The sequence below is a fragment of the Mustela nigripes genome, chromosome 13, assembly GCF_022355385.1.
Source record: "Mustela nigripes isolate SB6536 chromosome 13, MUSNIG.SB6536, whole genome shotgun sequence".
In the NCBI taxonomy this organism is placed as follows: Eukaryota; Metazoa; Chordata; class Mammalia; order Carnivora; family Mustelidae; genus Mustela; species Mustela nigripes.
Genome location: NC_081569.1, coordinates 20,981,668 through 20,993,513, shown reverse-complemented (window position 1 = coordinate 20,993,513; position 11,846 = coordinate 20,981,668).

Sequence of the window (11,846 nt, the reverse complement as noted above, 5' to 3'; positions counted from 1 at the left end):
GTGTGTGTGTGTGTGTGTGTGTGTGTGTGTGTGTGTGTACACGCACTGGCAGGAACACCCATGCCTGCCGGTTACTCCATCTGTGTCCTGGTGATTCATGGGGGGAGGTTCCTGGATCCAAGTGCACGTGAGCACTTGTTGGTGGTAGCGGAGGGGAGGGCTGCTGGGCTCGCCCTCAGGCTGGGGCGCTGCTCCCTGCCGCCTCCGGCTTCTCACCTGTAAACCGGCTGTGGTGGGAGTCAGGCAAGTTGGTACCAGTCAAAGACGTACAACAGTGTCTGGGACATAATGACCATGATTTAAGTGGGAACTCTGATTATGATTACCCTCACCTTCAAGGCCAAGCAAACCCATGTCTGGCTGGGAAGCCCTGCCTGCCGCCTGGCACGGTGCCCCCTCTTTCGTCTTGGGGAGAAGCAGCTGCAGCCTCACTCCAGAGCACAGTGGGGTGGAGTACCGTAAAGGAGGGAGACGAGCAGGGCTGTGAGTGAGGGCCTTGGGAGAGAGGAACAGAGGGTGCGTGGAAGGGGCTGTGGCAACAGCCTAGGAAGCACATGCCACCGTTGGAGCGATTCTGGGAGGGGCCAAGAGTGGTACGGGGCAGGTGTGCGCCTCACGGGAGGAGTGTTTGTACAGACAGTCGCACAGTGTGAGGCACAGACCTTGATATCTGTGTCCAAAATGCCAAAGGTCCAGGGCAGGGCTCACTTGATGTACACCAGACTCTGCCATGAAGCCCTTGTGATTCCAACAAGGTGGGGGCTGGCAGGAAGGTGAAGAAGAGGCAGAGTTCTGAGAGAGGCAGGTGCCAAGTCAGGTAGGGTTCCGTGAGAGTGGGAAGGGGGTCATGTTCACGTTCTGATCACAAAATTATCCATGCATCTGCCTCTAGACTTGGAAGGCTCCTGCAGGGTCTGGGAGGGGACATTTTAAGTTGTATGTGGCCTGTCAGGTGTGGCTGCTGTCTTAGTCCAGGCAAAACAGAATGGGATCTGGAGCCCCAGGGCAGCACCGTGTAGGTGCTGCAAAGCCTTCAGAGAAGTATTAACTTTGATGATGGGGCCAACAGAGTTGGCATCTATCCATCTCCATGGGCAGCAGGGTCTAACTGGATCCTGGGCATGTCTCCAGAGTTGTTAAGTCTGTTAAGTCTATGTCTGGGGCAGAGACCTTCCAGAAGTTTCAGGAGGCCCTGGGAAGGGTTGTGAGAGGGGAAATAGAGGATATGCGTGTAGATCCCCAGATGGGACTCTTGGCCCAGTTCCCACCTGACCCATGTGTGGGATCCGTGCAGAGCCCACACTGTTAAATAACATGAGCAGACTCCTCACTGAATTTCCAGAAGGACAACTGCCCAAGCTATTCTGCTTTCTGGTCCTTATACAGGTTCTCCCCAAGATATCCTTGGGAGTCCTCCAGCCACTATGGCCCCAGTGACTCCAGAACGTGGAGGAAGGATCCCCATGGAATGAAGCAGAGCAGCAGTGGCCCCCAAGGACAGGCATGAGGGGTCAGAAGAGACAGAGCCACTTGGGACACCACTGTAGACCTTTCCAGTAAGTGGAGGACAAAGGATATGTGGTTGTGGACCACAGAAACCAGGGTATTCTGGTTATGGAATGGGGAATGGGGGAGAAGGCTGGGCCACTGGCCTCCTGGATGCAGCCCAGCAAGTCCTGGAGAGGGCTCCAGGCTCAGCCCGTCACTCACTGAGGCCACCGCCCAAAGGTGGCCTGCAGAACCTCAGTGGGCCTTCTGTAAAGGAGGATGGAGTCTCCCCTCCCTCTCCCTGGGGATCAGAAGCAGCCTTAGATGAGCTCATGCGAGTAAAAAGCACCTTAAAATTACAAAGCGCAAAGAAGAAAGCAAGTGATGATTATTGTCATTATTCCCTGAGACTACGACATCATTTTTCAATCGCGTAAGTGGTGGGCGTGCGTGTGTGTCCCATGTGCGTGCATGTGTGTCCCAGAGTGGCTTCAACACAGTCTCAGAACCAGAGGGCTGAAAGACATGTGGGGGCTAGAAATACAAACTGTAGCAGCCAAGGGCAGCATCTGGGAGTCCTTGGGCCGTCCTTGGGCGGGAACCGAGCGCAGAAGCCGAAAGGGGCTTCCTCCCACGCCAAGGGCAGTGCCCGGCCCTGGTCTGGAAGAGGGCAGATAGTTCGAGGGAGGACAGGGGCACTCCCGGGGACACGAGATGCAGTCAGAGGATTCAGATGTAGGTGTAGAGGCAATGGGTGCCTGCGTGAACGTCTGGTGCGGGAGGACCCACGGGTGTGGCGGGAGCCTGAGACAGAACACGCCGTCTCCCGTGGAGCTGAGTGGAGCCCTGAAGGAAAACAGAGCTTTGGGAGGGGTGCGCGGTGACGGCCAGGGCTGGGTTAGCGGGAGAGATCCGAGGGGAGCACAGCAGCCCCCGTGAAGGAGCCCCCTGACTCTAGGCCTGCTGTCACACGTGCTGTTTCACGCCTGTCGGTCCACACAGGAATCCGGAACCTCCCTGGCTTCTAGAGAAAACCCTCTCACGGAGCAGTTCTTGAATTTTGGGAATTTATTGGAGCCTGGGAAGCAAGGAGGGCTTCCCCGCCCGGCCCTTCTCTCCTCCCTCCTTCCCACCCCATCTCTCATTCCCTCTCCCTGAATGTTTCTAGGAGCCCCAGAAGGCCTGGACCCTCCAGTGTCCCATAGCCTCATCCCAGTCTCACCCAGAGCCCCGCCCACATCCCCGCCCACAGCTTCACTGACAGCTCCGCCCACAGTCCCCGAAGCTCCACCCGTAGCCCCCACAGGCTCCGCAGCCTCACCTACAACTCCGCCCACAGACCTCTAAGCCCCGCCCACAGCCTCCGACAGTCTCCACAGCTTGGCCCATAGCCTCACTCACAGCTCAGCCCACTGTACCCCACAGCTCCACCTATAACCCCACCCTGCAACCTCTCAGAGTCCCCCACAGGCCCACACACACCAGCCCCCCCCCCCAGCCCCCCCCCCCCAACCCTCCACCTGGCAAAGGAGACTCATGCAGTGGAGACTGTGACATCCTTTCCTGCTTGGACAGCCTAGTAAGGGTGAGGACAAGGTGCTTCCCGCTGAGGGGGGTATGGACACGCCTGGGGACAGGGATGCTAGGGCAAGCTGGAAAAGGACGGGACTGTCTTAGAGGATGTATGAGATTTGAGTATAGAACTCTGTTCCAGCTCAGGGAGCAGACCAGGAGATAAGAGGGAAGGTAAATAGGAGTATAATCCAGGACAGAAAAAGTGAAAGTAGAGATAAGAGATACAGAAAGCTGACTCTCTATGTCTACCTTCCACTAATATGAAACAAAAAAGGAGACGCCAGGAAGGGAGGAAAATTATCAATAAAACATCGAAGAAAATATTTCCAGTTCTAGAGAGACACATGGGATGGAGGATGAAGGAAAAAATGACCTGCTCTTACAAATACCTGTTTGAAAGTGCGAAACAACATGGAGTAAGAAAAACTTGAGAGACTTCAAAAATGGTAAAAGTAAAATGTTTGCTGCAAAGACCTGAGCAAAGGCTCAGACTTCCCATCAGTAGCAGTGGACATAAGAAGAAACAATAGACACATGAAAAAGTGCTCCACATCACTCGGCATCAGGGAAATACAAATCAAAACCACAATGAGATACCACCTCACACTGGTCAGAATGGCTAAAATTAACAAGTCAGGAAATGACAGATGTTGGCGAGGAGGCAGAGAAAGGGGAACCCTCCTACGCTGTTGGTGGGAATGCAAGCTGGTGCAGCCACTCTGGAAAACAGCATGGAGGTTCCTCAAAATGTTGAAAATAGAGCTACCTTACGACCCAGCAATTGCACTACTGGGTATTTACCCTAAAGATACAGATGTAGTGATCCGAAGGGGCACGTGCACCCGAATGTTTATAGCAGCAATGTCCACAATAGCCAAACTATGGAAAGAACCTAGATGCCCATCAACAGGTGAATGGATAAAGAAGATGTGGTATATATATATACAGTGGAATACTATGCAGCCATTAAAAGAAATGAAATCTTGCCATTTGTGACGACGTCGATGGAACTAGAGGGTATTATGTTTAGCGAAATAAGTCAGTCGGAGAAAGACAACTATCATATGATCTCCCTGATATGAGGAAGTGGAGATGCAATGTGGGGATTTTGGGGGTAGGAAAAGAATAAATGAAACAAGATGGGATCAGGAGGGAGACAATCCATAATAGATTCTTAATCTCACAAAACAAACTGAGGGTTGCCAGGGGGAGGGAGGGAGGGAGAGGGGGGTGTGGTTATGGACATTGGGGAGGGTATGTGCTATGGTGAGTGCTGTGAAGTGTGTAAACCTGGCGATTCACAGACCTGTACCCCTGGGGCTAATAATACATTATGTTTTTATTAAAAATTTTAAAAATAACAAAAAAAAAGAATTTCCATATACCTCCCCCACAAAAAAGAAGACACTCAGGAGGTAATTTTGAACCTAGTGTTCTATATTTAGCCAAATTATCACTCCAAGTATGAGACAGAATAAAGACGACACCTTTAAAGATGCAAAAATACGCATCTACACTTCACACACATTCTTTCTTGGACAGTTACTTGAGGATATATTGCAGCAAAGTGAGAAAGAAAACGAAGGAATAGAAAGACGTGGCGGAGGCACCCTACATCAGTTTGCTAACAAAAAGGAAGAAAAGGGATGAAAAGCTACAGAAGGAAAACATGTATATAATAAAATGACGTCTCCAGTATAATGAAAACTAAAATGTGATATCATTTTAAGCTACTGATGGAACAAAATGTGTTCACCCAATTTGCCCTGGATGCTAAGAATATCTTTCTGTAGGCTCACAGAGAAGGAAATGTCCCCTAGCCTAGGGCCTGGCTGTGCAATGAGTGACAGGTGTGTCACCAAAATGCTCACAGCCCCGGAGGATAGAGGTGCTTCTTGCTGTGCCACTTGAGTCCACGTTTACTGTGCAAAGTTTGCAAGAGTACATGACTGAGGGGTGGCCTGGGCGGGGGTGGATGGCAAGGGCCATGGGACCCTCACTTTCCAGAAAGGGAATTAAAGACATGGACCAAAGGTGGGGCAGCATTCATGGGAAAACCAGCCGTTTGTAAAGCTTCAGAGAGAACCTACGGAGCTCAAACATTCCCCGTCATGTAAGCACAGGGTGGACAGATGGAATTAATCAATCCTATTTCATATCAGAAAGCCCGTATATTTTATCAAATGCTCACAGACCGCAAAACAGGAGGACAGACAAGCATTTCACTGAGGCTTGAGGGAATAACTAAAAAGATATTTATAAAGAGAAAGGGTAATAAGGAAAGGGTTAGGCCTGGGGTGGTAGAACTTGGGTGGGGGCGGGAGAGCAGGAGGAGGGAGATTACTTTATCACTGGATTTTCTGGCATTTGTTTTTTTAACCTTGTTCACATGTATTACTTTGATTAAAATTCGCAAATGTTAAAAATGAAACCCATGGTTGAATTGCTTCCAAAGTCCTTGAACACCATGACTCAACACTCCATAAAGCAAAGTAAACATACTTTGCTGTTTTACTTTGTAAAGCATGTCACTTTCTCGGTGAGTTTTGCAGTCATCACCAAATGTGTACAAAGCATGCCTTCCTTACTCTACCTGTGCACATGAAGGGGAAAAAACCTTCAGGCTTTTACCTAAGGGTACAGCGCTGGGCGGGGTGAGGAATAACGAGTCCCCACCCCCACCCCCAGCTAGGGCTCCAGGTCCCAGAGTAGGTAACAGGGTCCCTTCCTAGCACTCAGGGCCAGCATCCCTCCATAATCTCAGATCTGTGAACACTGCTCTCTTTCCGGAGGCTTCCCAGCAAAGAGCCCCCCCGCCCACTTCCCTTTGGCTGGAACAGGTCTATTTTTATTTCCTGTGATCCACAGCTTACATACCTAGCCAGCGGCCAGGCTGCTGGTGCCAGGCTTTGCCCAATGCAGGGGGCGGCCCGAGGCCATCACAGTACACTGCAAGGACGGCCTGCAGGCCTGCAGGCCTGCCTGGACGAGTGCAGATGCAGGAACCAAATCCCAGGACCATGTAAGATTGTTGAATGTTTCACACCTAGAGCAAATATGCAGAAAGAAAAACAGCCCCCACAGTTCTCACCACCTAGCAGGTACAGGTGAAGGCCTCTGAGCTACCTGCCTCGACGCCCCCCCAACCAGCATGGTTCCACACGCCTGGCTTATGGGGATGGATGCACTAGGAGCACCCAGCATTGCCCTGTGTTTTCCAGCTCATAGACATGTCGCCCTATGGCAGGGCTTCCTTTCTGCTGCTTGCTTTCATTACACAGCGCTGTTTCGGAACGCTCTAAGGTTGATGCGCTCGGTTCTACATTGCACCTTTGCACGGATGGGCCGGCAGCCACCGCATATGTCCTTCCTCACCTGGCTGTGTGTTTAGGAGCTTCTGGGGTGTGTCTGGGTTTTGTTGTCCCCAAGGACACAGCCATGGTGGATAGTGGCCATCTCCTGGGGGTGGGAGGTAGGCCTCCTAGCTTCCTCTGACAAGCTCTTAGCCTTAGCCACAAAAGTGGTATTATAGTTTTTTTTTTAATTTTTTATTTTTTATAAACATATATTTTTATTGTAGTTTTTAATTACAAAAGTTATACCTGGGTCGTTTTGAAAACTTAAAAAATAAACAAAAATAAGTAAAGAATTACAAAAGTTATACCTGGGTTGTTTTGATAACTTAAAAAAGTAAACAAAAATAAGAAAATAAAAATATAATTTGTAATCTCCACTACTTGCAGATACAAGTGCTTGTGTTTTGTCTTTTACCAGGAATTTTTCTATGCATATATACATAAGCACAATTATATAGGTAGAGAGAAAACTTTTTTTAAAAAAAGATTTTACTTATTTATTTGATAGACAAGGATCCCAAGTAGGCAGAGAGGCCGGCAGAGAGAGAGGAGGAAGCAGGCTCCCTGCTGAGCAGAGAGCCCGATGCAGGGGCTAGATGTGGGGCTCTATCCTGAGCAGAAGGCAGAGGCTTTATTTACCCACCGAGCCACCCAGGTGTCCCTGAGAAAACTTTTTAAATAACATGTGATTTTACTTTGTAAACTGTTTTATTACCTGCCTTTTTTACTTAATAGTATATTGGATACTGGACACAATGGATGTTACATGGTTCACTTAGCCAATCCCCTATTCCTATATATGCTATTTAAAACATTTTGGTGTTTTTCAACAGATGATTTTAAGTATTTTATTATTGAATATTTGCTGCGTTCACAAGAATATATATAATGGAGGTGCAAGGTGGGTTTTTGCTGTATTTTTTGTTTTGTTTTGTTTTGTTTTTTTTAAGAGAGAGAGCGCGAGCAGAGGAGGGAGGGGCAGAGGGTGAGAATCCTAAGCAGACTCCACACCCAGTGCCCAACCCCACACAGGGCTCGATCCCACAACCCTGAGATCATGGCCTGAGCCAAAATCGGGACTCACCCAGGCGCCCCCAGAAGTATGAGTTTTGACCTCCCCACCGCAGCGACGGTCATGGCTGCCACTGGCCACTGGCTGGTCCCTCCACACTAGAGGCACCCACTCTTCTCCATGTGGGGTTTGTGTTTCCATGACAATCGAGGATCAAGCACTAGCAGCTGTTCTTCCTTCCCCAGGTGAAAGTTATATAAGAAACTCCCTGGACCAGGGCTGGGAGAGAGCTGGGAGGCCCGGACTGAGCTGCTCTCCCTGCTCTGGGCGTCCTACCCCCGGGGGCCCTTCGATCAGTCTCTACTAACCTTCCAGAATGTGCTCATAGTTAGAAAGGGCAGGAGAAAGACCAAAAACAGGGAGCAGCTAATGTTCATCAGAGCCAGCCGTCAGTAACCATTTCCCAAAAGCAATAAGGGATCAATCAGCAGAGGTCTCCCGCGGTGGCTCTGTGTGCTGATGACTCCTCTGAGGAGGAAGCCTATTGATGGTGCAAATCATATTGATATTTCTTGTTGATACTCACCCGGTGCTCCTGGGGAATTAATAAATGACTCGCTGCCCCGTTGTGAGGCTGGGAATAGAAGGCACTAGGGCCAGGACGGGGGTGGAGAAGCAGACTAAGTCCCCGAGTGCTGTTTCCCCACCTCGCCCTGCTGGGGAGCCTCCAGGTGAATGGGGGGCCCTGCCCTACCCTCTGCCTGTGTGGAGGGTCTTCACGGGAGGACTGAGTTTCCTAACTGCTTGCGATGGGGTTGTCTTGGCGGCCGCGAGTGGGAGTGGAGGCCATACCCGAGGGAGCCGTTGTCTGGGCACAGACAATTCTTGCTGACTTGGTGCCTGACATGTGGTGTATCCCAGTGAACTTGACAACAAGTGTGCATGGTCCCCCCACCAAGCCAGTTTCCCCAGTGAGGCAGGAAGGTGAGGCTCAGAAAAGGATCTCTCTAGGGCTGCTGGGTGGCCTGCTCAGAACTGAGAGCTGCTGTGCTTGTGTCTGTGCAGAAACAGACCTTTGCTCTGCATGAGGGTCCTGCCAGCCACCGCAGGCCCACTGGGCTGCAGTTCTCAGACGATCAATCACTTCTTCTTCTTCTTAATGGTCAGATCACTCATTTTACTTTTATTGTTTTTAAGATCTTATTTATTTATCTGAGAGAGAGACAGAGCATGAGCACAAGAAGGCAGAAGGGTACAGGGAGAGAGAGAAACAGACTCAATGCTGAGCAAGCAGCCCCATGGGGGGCTTGATCGCAGGACCCCGGGGGGATCATGACCTGAGCTGAAGGCAGAGGCTTCACTGACTGAGCCACCCAGGCGCCCCTCCCCATCACGTCTTTAGAAAGAATTGCAGCGGAGTGACTACTGTTTCCATGGTTGTTATTTCTACTTTTCAGAGCTGACAACAAGGAAAATACCATGGAGGACTACGGAATGCACGTGGCAGACACTGGGTCTGGTTTAATTTCCCGTGTGACCACAGGGTTCTCCCACCACGTGGGGGTCGCTCAAGCCTGCATCTCTCTGACGTGGCCCCGCCCTGCCTCTGTGCTCTCCCGTGGCTCGGGGTGGGTGCAGGAAGGCCACGAGGGCTGGGGCAGGTGCGAGGTTACCCTGCACTTCATCACAAAGGCCCTTCTAAGAGGGAGGTGGGAGGTCAAAGAGGAGAGACGTTGCTGTACTCTTGGCTTTGAGGATGGACAGAGGGGCCAGGAGTCCAGGAGCGGAGGTGATCTTTGCAGGCTGGAAAGGGCAAGAAACAGATGCTCCAGAGGACACTAGTCCTGCTGACCGCTTGAGTTGACCCTATTAGACTCATTGCAGATTTCTGACATCCCAAGCCACAAGAAACTATGTGTCACCTTAAGCTACTCTGTTGGCAGTGACTTGTTACATCGGTAAGAGGAAACTATGATGGGCCAATGCTTCCAACAGCATCTCCATCAGACCCTGCGTGCCCTGTGTACCACTGCTGTGGGCTCTCCAATCCATTCCAGTGGCAAGGTCAGGACAGAGGCGACAGCCCTGTCAGGAGGGACCAGGTGCCATCCCTGAGCTAAACTGCTGTATACTAAGGACGCTTAGGGCTCGTGCTAATGGCAGAAATTTTTTTTTTTTTTGAAGATTTTAATTTATTTATTTGACAGAGAGAGGGGGAAAGAGAACACAAGCAGGGGGAGCGGCAGGGAGAGGGAGAGGGAGAAGCAGGCTCTCCACTGAGCAGGGATCTCTGCATGGGGCCCCCGGGATCAAGACCTGAGCCTAAGGCAGATGTTTCACCAACTGAGCCCCCCAGGTACCCCTAACGGCAGGAATTTTATCACGGAATGCATGAGGTTTGATTAAGGGGTACTAAGCCATCCATGTCCCCAAAGTGAACCACACAGTCTAACCCACCAAACACCAGCCGCATCCCCAAGATGACTGACATGGGCATAAAGAGATTGGTTCAGAGGATTATGCCCCATTGGGCCCCCCTGGAAAATCCTGTGACCTTAGTTTTGCCTGCCAACCAGGCTCCCATCCAGAGTCACTCTGTGGCATTTGGGACGGGTAGCACCTCAGCCTCTGCTTGAAAACCTCGAGCAGTGCGGTGATCACTGCTTTGCAGACTCCTGCCAAATGATGGGAAGTTTCTGCAGTTGGTGGACCCTGCAGGGCTCTGCCCTTCTGATGCTACCCTCCTATCCTCCGCCCTCCCCCCCGCTCAAAGCCAGCACTCCCGGTGTCCCCAGGAGACCCGAGGGCGGGTCAGCAGCAGCCGGACATAGTCTCCTCCAGACTCAGTGTGGTAAGGTGGATCTGTCTTGGTTTTGTTGGTTATGGTCAGGGGCTTGTTGTCATGCTACTGGCCTGTTGAGGCTATTTTGAATCCTCTGTTGGTCCAGAAATTAACTACTACATCCCCATCTCTGTGCAAACCCTCCCCTACAGTGCACACTTCAGCTAACAGCCCCGGGTGGGACGTTGTAATGCAATGTCCTGATAAAAAGTGCCAAGAGTTTTGGGCAAGGAGTGTCTGGGGGCTGACCACACTGTAACACCCAGTCCCTGCTCTGTTCTGATAGCCCATCACCACAGACCCTCTGCCCCCACATACTGCTCGTGTGTTTTTTTAAACACCAGGAAAACCTATTGCTTGAGCGTTTTCTTTTTTCTTTTTTTTTTTTTTTAAGATTTTATTTATTTATTTGACAGAGAGAGATCACAAATAGACAGAGAGGCAGGCAGAGAGAGAGAGGGAAGCAGGCTCCCTGCTGAGCAGAGAGCCGGATGCGGGGCTCCATCCGAGGACCCTGAGATCATGACCTGAGCCAAAGGCAGCAGCTTAACCCACTGAGCCACCCAGGCGCCCGCTTGAGGGTTTTCTTCCTTCTGCGTGACTGGGTACCTCTCAAGGTCGCAGGACACACCTTGGCCCTGAGATGTAGCCTCCCTGATGCCAGGCCCCCATCTTCTAGAAAGGAGCCCCAGCAGGAACCCGGAACTTCTTGCAAACCTCAGCAGCAATGTCACAATGTTAGGATGGATGGCTGCATTCCCCCCACCCCGTCAGTATTTCTTTCTTTCTTTCTTTTTAAGATTTTATTTATTTGAGAGACAGATATCACAAGTAGGCAGAGAGGCAAGCAGAGAGAAGAGGAAGCAGGCCCCCTGCTGAGCAGAGAGCCCAAATCGGGGCTCGAACCCAGGATCCTGAGACCATGACCTGAGCTGAAGGCAGAGGCTTTAACCCACTGAGCCACCCAGGTGTCCCCCTCCCCCGTTAGTATTTCTAAAGCATCTGGGCTCCTGTCAACACACAGCTGTTTATGGAAATGGATCCATCCATCCGGCTTGCTGTGATCAGGGAGTTCCCCAGCAGAAAGGAATGGTGTCTGAGAAGGCGGAACACCGGCTCTCCTGGGAAAATGCCCCCCCGAAGACGGGGTTCCCCATGTCTCAGCACCAAGAGACATTTGTCTGAAGATGCGTGCTTGTTTTCCGGCTGGTTCCTGTGTGCTCTGGGGCCTTCACTTGGCGGGCCTCCCTCCTCAGCTGTGATACAGAAAAAAAAATTATATATATATATTTATTTACATATATTAAATTTTAATATAATTAATATCATAATATAAATATATTAAATATTAAAATATTTTCTGGGAATATATATGTAAATATTTATTTATATATAAATATATTTATATTAATAAATATATATTTACATGTATATGTAAAAATATATATATATTCCCAGAAATACATATATATATATATATTCCCAGAAATACATATATATATATATATATATATTCCCAGAAATACATATATATATATATATATATATATTCCCAGAAATACATATATATATA